Below are 8,601 nucleotides of genomic sequence, written 5' to 3'. Positions count from 1 at the left end.
TATTCAGGTATTTTAATGAGCTTTCGACTGATGATTTCGTGGTTAAAATAAGCAATAGTTCATACTAATGGGTCTTAAAAATAATTTTCATAATTATTTCAACGTTGTATAATGTACATGCAAAACAATAAACTAATATTTAAACAATATTATAAATTTGTTTAAACATTCAATAACTCGTAACACGTTTTAAATATAAAATAATATAAATTTAATATTTAAATACAGTTAAATTTTGATTTCCGGCTCGTAGACGATATTTAATATTAACAAAAACAAAAGTTCGATTGATTTTGACATTTCATTAATCCAATTTTTTCTCGAATTTCAAAGAAGAAACATCGAAGGTCTTTCTTTCCAAAAATCTGAGATTAAACAATTAATACTTTTGGTAATTTTATATGTATTTAAATGATATAATGTACATGGAACGCAATAATCAAATATTTAAATATACATTCGCTTAAACATTACGGCTCGTAATATACATACATAAAATAATTAAATTTAATCTTTCAATAAAATTAAATTTTGAACTCGCAGTCGTTCTCCTCGTCTAATATCAACAGAAAAGAACTTCTGGCGAACTTTGACACTTATCGGTTACGTTTCCTTTCGCAATCTAACAAGTTAGCATTAAAAATCATTCTTTCCATAAAATTTAATTTAATTAATTTAAACTTTCGGTTAATTCATTTAAACAATATATAATGTACACGGAGTACAATGAAGTAATATTTCAAAGCTCGTAACACGAGCAATTGGTTCTCTTTATATTGTATTATTATTATTATTATTATTATTATTATTATTATTATTATATAATATAACAATAATGATAAAAAGTAGAAATAAAACACTTATATTGCATAAAATAATATTTGATATATAGGTATTTACTAATTCTCGTATCAATTATATCTATTATCTTTTATACATTTATATCGTGAAATAAATGCGTATTGGTGTTGCGTCTATCTATCGTATCTATCACGGATTACTGTGACAGGCACGCCACCATTAAAGAAGGATATAAATGTGAGAGAATGAAAAATGTGAGTTCGTAGCCTACTAACACTATTTATTCTAACTCACACTAACCCGATTGTGATGTTACGTATGAGAAACGTATTACCTACACAAGTTTATAGACTGATACGATAGCGCATGGCAGAGACAGTATTCCCCTCTTGCGCTTGTAGTTCATATTTTGTCCATATCTTTTTAGTCACACACGTTTCGAACAAAAGGTGACGAACCTGCCTTAAGAAAGAGAATTGAGAATGTTATACTTTTTATAAATGTTTATTTTCATTCTGTATCTTTTGCATACCGGACAAAGCGTACTGTTTTTCTCATGTTTACGCGTACTATATTTCTATAACAAAGAGAAGCGTACAACCCTTCTCTTTGTTATAAAAACAGGATAAAGTCTAAACTTGAGAAAAGTTTCGGTAAAATGGAAAGAATTCCAAGAGAAAAATGTGTAAGTACCTATTACACATGGGTTAACGTGTAATCGGATTACGTCCTTTCGGAAATGGATGTCGGTACGAGGATGAAAATCATTTTATTCGTTTTCGAATTGAATTTATTGGATTTATTACTTCTCTCATAAGGAATAAAAGCAATAAACAAAGTTTCGTCGTGAGCAACATCGCCGACTGAACAGACTCGAGAAAAGTTTATCAGCATATATCATCGATATAAAAGCATAGCTAAAATCGGTCGTTCGCCAGACAGCCGAGTAATACGAAGTTGCAAAGGACAGGCGTATGAATATGCGCAAGATGGTAAATCCTTATTTTTCCAGTTACCGGCGCCGCAAGCGTATTCTTTGTAATATTTCTTTCTACTGTCACCGAAGTAAAATAAATCGGCAGAACGAGATGTTTCCTGCTACATAAAAATAATTTAATACGTTCAAATGGTAATTTAATACAGATTTAAAAGACTCATTAAAATCATTTGATTATTTGTATTTTTTAATAATCGATGTTTTATGCAATTTTTGATCTCGTTGCGAGTTAAAATATGTCTGAGAGTAAAAATTTACAATTCTATTTGCTGACATAATTTCACTGTAACATAAAAACAATGTAGGTACCTATATTTATCCAAATTTGTTCAGTTCTATTTGGATTTTATTCATCGTTTAATACTCAGTTTATTGACATTATAAAACACGTTTAAAGCTCGTAAATCCATAACAATTTTCCGCTTTCGGCAGATTTATTCTTTGCAAATACAGAATATGAGAGGCAAAACTTTTATCCTCGATATGATTTCATGAGAATCGCTAGCGAAAAGTGCAATTCTCTTGGTCGCAAAAAATAGTCTTTTGCGAACGAACAAATACAATAGATATTAAGGCTCTTGTGTGTACGATATTTTTTCACAGCATTATTTTACTCTCCTAATAATATAATACAATCGAATTTGTTTACAGAGAATAGTTTCGCGCATTTCGAAGTCATAAAGTAACTTTGACGATTGGGTTGTAGGGTGTTTTTAAGTAGATTTTCTTATGTTGGTAATCATATAACATCTTCTTTTTAAAACAAAAAGAATAATGGAAATTCTTCAAATAATATGACTTGTTACGATTAAAACAGAGAATGACATCTTAATTGAATCTTAATTCTAAAAATGTTCGAATAAATTATTAATACAAAAACCTTAATTTGTGTATTTATAATTTCTTGAAAATTTGTAAGATTTCTGTCCAATCCAGATGAAATACTGTATAATTACTCTTTATCATCCGATGGGAAGTTTAGACTACTTAATTTGCTGAAATATTAGCAGGTTACAAGATTTTAAACGGTTGAAAAAAAAAGAAGAGAAAATTGTAAAATTAATTACACTAGAACTCTATTACTCTAAAATTATTACACTATTACTCTTGAATGCATTGATTCAGTGATCTGTGATTGTGATTAATAATTTGTGTTCCATGTTCTATGTTTTATGTATGTATGTAGAGACGATAAAACCTAGCCTAAAGTTTTTATTTCACAATTAGAATTGTAGGACGTTATATACGAATTGATGTAATCCAAATGCCTGATACATTATTTCGAGAAAAAGAAATTTAAAAATATTTTTTTAAACCTTGGCTGTCTGCCATGTTTTGCGGAAGCTCACTGTACTTACATATATATTATAGCGATGTAATCGTTCGTTCCATGAAACTCGATGAAATATGCAAATATTAAAGGCGAACTATATATGTCAGAATGGTAAACTACATTTTGATACAATTTTGACAAAACTAGGTCGTAGCGTTTCCCTCATACACGAAAGTTTAATCTTCGTTATATTATCTCATACACGAATAGGACGATCATTACAAACATGGCTTATAATAAGAAGGATTTTTTGTCGGTTCTTCAGAATTTTTAATTTTCATAAAATATTTGTCGATGTGACGAAACGTTTCTCTCATTATCCACAAGAATTTCATGAAACGACCGTAATTAGAATCTATAAGAATATTGAATAATTTATGAGTCTTAATCATTCAGATTTACCGAATGTTTCGACGAACGTAAAACGGTCGTTATTGCCTCCCACATAGAAGAAGGTGGAACTCGAAGCTCATTGAATGAAAACGGTAGTCGTAGTCGAACGATCGTTTAGGATTAATATCGAATTAAATGACTTCGGAGAAGAATTCTAGCCCAGGGATTTCGAAAGTCAAGCTGTTTTCGATCTACGGGAGGCACGTCTCAATATTTGGGAGTATAATCGGCTTATAGTCGAGGAAGAGGAGGTTTCAAGTCAGGACCCTACCTGCTCGTTCGCGTTCCACGAACGTGACGCCTGAACGGGTCTCGATATCTTGAGAGAAAGAGTAAGACGATGATAGAGCGGGCAGAGTGTAGGACCGAAAGCAAAAGAGAAAGAGAGACAGAGAGAGAGAGAGAGAGAGAGAGAGAGAGAGAGAGAGAAAGAGAGTAAGAGAGTAAGAGAGTAAGAGAGACAAGCAGACAGAAGATAGAAAAGGATCGAGCTCCTCTCAACGTCGTATCGACGTCGAGTCGGCGAGGAACACGAGATTTCAATTACTCGGCTACCATTTCATCAAATCGGGACTCTTAGCCTACCTTTCCCCGTTAGCCCCGCAAGATCCTTCAGAGAACTCGTATGGCAGTCGTGTCATTTCTAACGAGTCGACGAAATGGGCCAGACCTGCATACCGAGCATCCTCCTATCCGTGCACCCACTTTGGGCTCTACCAAACGTCGGGACGTATCGCGAAAGTGAATTCCACGACACGACGTCGATCCTTCCTAAGGTGCAGGACGCTACGGGTGAGATACAAAGCATCCTGCTCGTTTCTCCTTCTGAAATTCTCTTGAATGCTAAGAGAAAGAGATTGAGAGAGAGAGAGAGAGAGAGAGAAAAGGAGAATGATCTCCCATCGAAATGTAGGTATTACATACATCGGAATGAACCTTCCAATTATCTTTAAATACTTTGAAATAATGTAAGTAGATAGATAATTTTTTGATAAATAAATTTTAACAAAGCAATGACAAAAATATTTTTTTCATTTTTAATGAACTACATATATATTCTCAATATAATAGATACAAAAATCATTTTATTTTCGAGTCGCCTAATCGTATACAAATTTAATTTCGATTATGTCGTTCGGTAATGGGTAAGATTCGAAGGATCGGTAGGGACTTGTTTTTACATCATAATTCAAAAATGTCGATAAATGATTATGGCTAAATAAGATAACGGAAGCGAAATGATGATTGGTCATAGATTCATCAGCAGGTAGAAACGATATATTAGAGGGTATCCCCTTGGACAAGGTGAACGAGCGTTGTCCAGCGATGGTTTGAAGAATCCCGACTCGATAAGGTTCGGTACCACCGGATTGGAGTTAAGTGGTCGGTCGTTTCTTAAAAAGTTTCATCGCTTGGAATTCGGTCGATACAAGCATGCTGCGCGGGCAAATCGCGTGATGAAAGGAAGAGAAAGAAAGTGGGAGAAAGAGAGAGAAAGAGAGAGAGAGAGAGAGAGAGAGAGAGAGAGAGAATAAAAGAGAAGAGAAGGATTCTTGTTACATCGAAGGACTCGTGTCGCACAACTCCTTTGACTAGTGAACGAAGAATCTACGTTTAATACATCTTGAAAGATAATCTTTCTAACGGGACATTAAATGCTATTAAATACTCTCTCTCTCTCTCTCTCCCTTTCTCTCCGTTTCTCCATCCGTCTATCTGCCTATCTATTTCTTTCTCTCTCCGTTTAAATCGTTCTTCGATTACTTTGTTTTAAAAATTAAAAAGACCAAAGTAAGAATTGAAATTTAATAGAATAAAATGAAATGTAGTACGATTTAATTGACTTGAAGTTTCTATAAACATTTAGATTAAGTTTACAAGTTATAATCTTTCAATGGTATAGTTTAATTGACGACGTATCTTCAAATTATCTGGAGAATTCTGGAAATGAACCGATGTAAGTACGCCTATGTAGAATAACCCATGTTTCGTATTCTATTATCTCTTTTTGGACTATTTCTCGATTCTCCTTAAGTAAACTCTACCTATAATAGAAAAGCGAGGAATAAGAAAAAAATACAATCGCGAATAGGATGCTACAATAGCCACCAGGATTAGCCGCTTTCAACGATCTTTTCTCTTAATTATATTCCAATTAAGAATCTAGTGTAAGTGTACTTTTACGAATCGGAGGGATTTAAAAACTTCGAAAATATGCTATTATTTTTACGGACGAACTATTAAAGACGATGAGAATTTTCTTTGTCTCTTTGTCTCTCTCTTTCTCTCTCTCTCTCTCTCTCCCTCGCGTGCGCGCTTGCGTTTCTATAATTCTGTACCGAGCTAGTTAATGCTCGACGATACTAATTAACGAGATGCACCGGCGTTTGTCTATGAGAGCATACTCGCTTCTGGCGAAATTTTCAAGGAGATATACTCGCGCATCTTTGGAAAGCGAATCTAACGGCTGTATAAAGGCTTAAACCAAGCAATTGCTATGTTATCTTGGAAATGGAGATAAGCGAATCGCGATCTGTAATCACGATACTCGCCGAAGAAACTGAAATGTCTACCAGACCGTTTGTTCCTTCCGTTTGTATTGCTTTCGCATCGATCGAGCATCTTGATCAATTCTTTGAGGTTGTTAACTTCTTTCCAAATAATATTTATAAATTAAAATTTTAAGTAATTTAATTAGTCTTTCGGCAATTCATTATTCTGAAACAATCCTGTGAAAGATCATTATAAGATAAAAATATTGATATTCAATAAAGTAATTACAATGAATATATAGAAAGCAATTATACCGTACTTTTATTTCCATTTTATACCTGATTGTTTATACTAAGATATATCTTTATAATCTTTATATTTCTTACAGAATAAATTTCATAAAAGTCTAGGAATATAATTCTTTGGCAATAACGAATTATAAAACAAAGTGCGGAAATGCGAAAACAAACGTGTAGCTTTTATTTTTCTACATTAAACAAATTTCTATATTTAGTCAAAGAACACATTATAATATTTGCTTTAGGTAGAAAGTAACGAACGAATAGCATAAAGGTTTAATAATTATCAAACCTTTGATCTTTGAAAAACTCAAAGAAAATAATGTTCATTCTAACAAATCCACAAAAAATTATATGCACGTATATGTATATATATATATATATATATATATATATATATATATATATATATACATATACTTTTTTTAAGAATTAAAAGAAACGAAACGTGCTATTTCTTGGTAAAGTTTTACTGTGCCGGCAAATTCAACGTGTAAAAATGCTTAGTTACACTTGTCGATTTAAAAATCATCAAGTAAAAAGCGCTTGCTAAAGAAACATTCCTTTCTAACGATTTTCCTTCTACAACCTCTAACTAGAGAACATATGTCGCCATATGTCAAACAAGTACATTATTTATCGCCAATGATTTTAAGTACGTGTTTTTATATTTTCAAGAGTTACATCTGATTTATATACGAAGATATTCATATACATTGGCACGATCTGTTAGGAAGGATAAAAAAAACCTAGTTAGATGGAGGGTTTGCAGGTAGAGTAAAAGGAAATTTAGTAAAGCCTAGCCGTTACTGTGGGGTGTTCAAGAGTTTCAGGCTTGGTGCTTAAACACTGCGGTGTTACATAATCCTAAGGGATTAACGGTACTCCCAAAGGATTAACTCACTGAGACGGATTGATGCTCTCTCTCTCTTTCTCTCTCTCTCTCTCTCTCTCTCTCTCTCTCTCTCTCTCTCTTTCTCTCTTCCTCTATCTCTCACTAACTCTCTTCACGGGTCTACTCAGAGAGTCGAAAATATATTTAATTATAATCGTGGACATCACTTATATAGAGAAATGTTTCTCCTTCTCTCTCCCTCTCTCTGTCTGTCTTTCTCTTTCTCGTTTTTTCTCCCGTTTTTTTCCGTTTCATCTTTATCCTTCATACGAAAGAAAAGGTAACTTGAGATAACTTTGGAATTATTCATATTGTGCGTTTAATATCGTTAAATACAATCACGTTTCACTATTCTCTACTCTACGTTGTAGTGGTGAAATAAATTAAATTCTGTGTGTAAGCGAATTAAACATTGAAATTAAGAAAGGATTTTAAACATTGAAATGGAAAGGATGAAAATTAGGAAGACTGGATTGAAAACAATTAGAAAATCCTTCACAGATATTTGAAAAAATTCTTTGGTACTTTATTATCAAGAATACTTAATGGAAGACTCGAAAAGAAAGTTTTTATTTAAGAAGACACCTAAAAAGATTCTGAAGACCCACGTGCCCTTTTCAAAGGTCGTTGCACTCGATGTGACGCGTGAAGTACAAGTTTTGCGGTAAAGCGATATTAATATTCGGGTTAAATCGACTCGTATATCACGTACCAGTGGCGGGAAGCTGCAAAGAGGGGGAGTAAAAACGAGATGCGTGAATCTATACAACGTCGAGGAAACATGGGAGAGGTACATCGAATACGAGAAGTTATTGCTCTGTGTTCTTAGAACGAAAGGGGAAGAATTTTTTTCGACGCTAGCATGATTTTGGTGCACGCGAACGTACTCTTTTCCTTCTCTTCGTTCCCTCTTTCGCCAGAACTCATCCACCTACAATTTCGATCAAAACGTATCTCCTTCGAACACTCGTTTTTCCTTCAATTTAGCGGATAACGTTTTTAATGAATTTTTCGTTCCAAAGTGTTCCGTGATTCTCGATCGTTAGGACGATCTCGTGTACTTCGATCTTATCATTAATGTATTGCCGTGTAACATGTCGGATTTTTTTACTTTTTTATAAATATATTCGTTACGATCAATGTAAGATAATGGCTTCAATCGATTTCAAAGAATGTTACATGTAGAGTAACAATTTATCAAAGAACAATGATGCAAGGTGTTCCATAAACAAATATCGATTCGATCCGTTGATTACACGTTTATTGATCCATTTTCCTTCAATTATCAATCACATCGTACGTTTTAATCTAACACATGAACAATCTCTAAAGATTGAAATTTTCTTGTCTTCTTATAAACCGAAAAGAACAAAGTAAAAGGAAAACAAAA

The sequence above is a fragment of the Vespula pensylvanica genome, chromosome 6 (genome assembly GCF_014466175.1).
Source record: "Vespula pensylvanica isolate Volc-1 chromosome 6, ASM1446617v1, whole genome shotgun sequence".
Classification (NCBI taxonomy): domain Eukaryota; kingdom Metazoa; phylum Arthropoda; class Insecta; order Hymenoptera; family Vespidae; genus Vespula; species Vespula pensylvanica.
Note: the sequence above shows the minus strand (reverse complement) of the source record.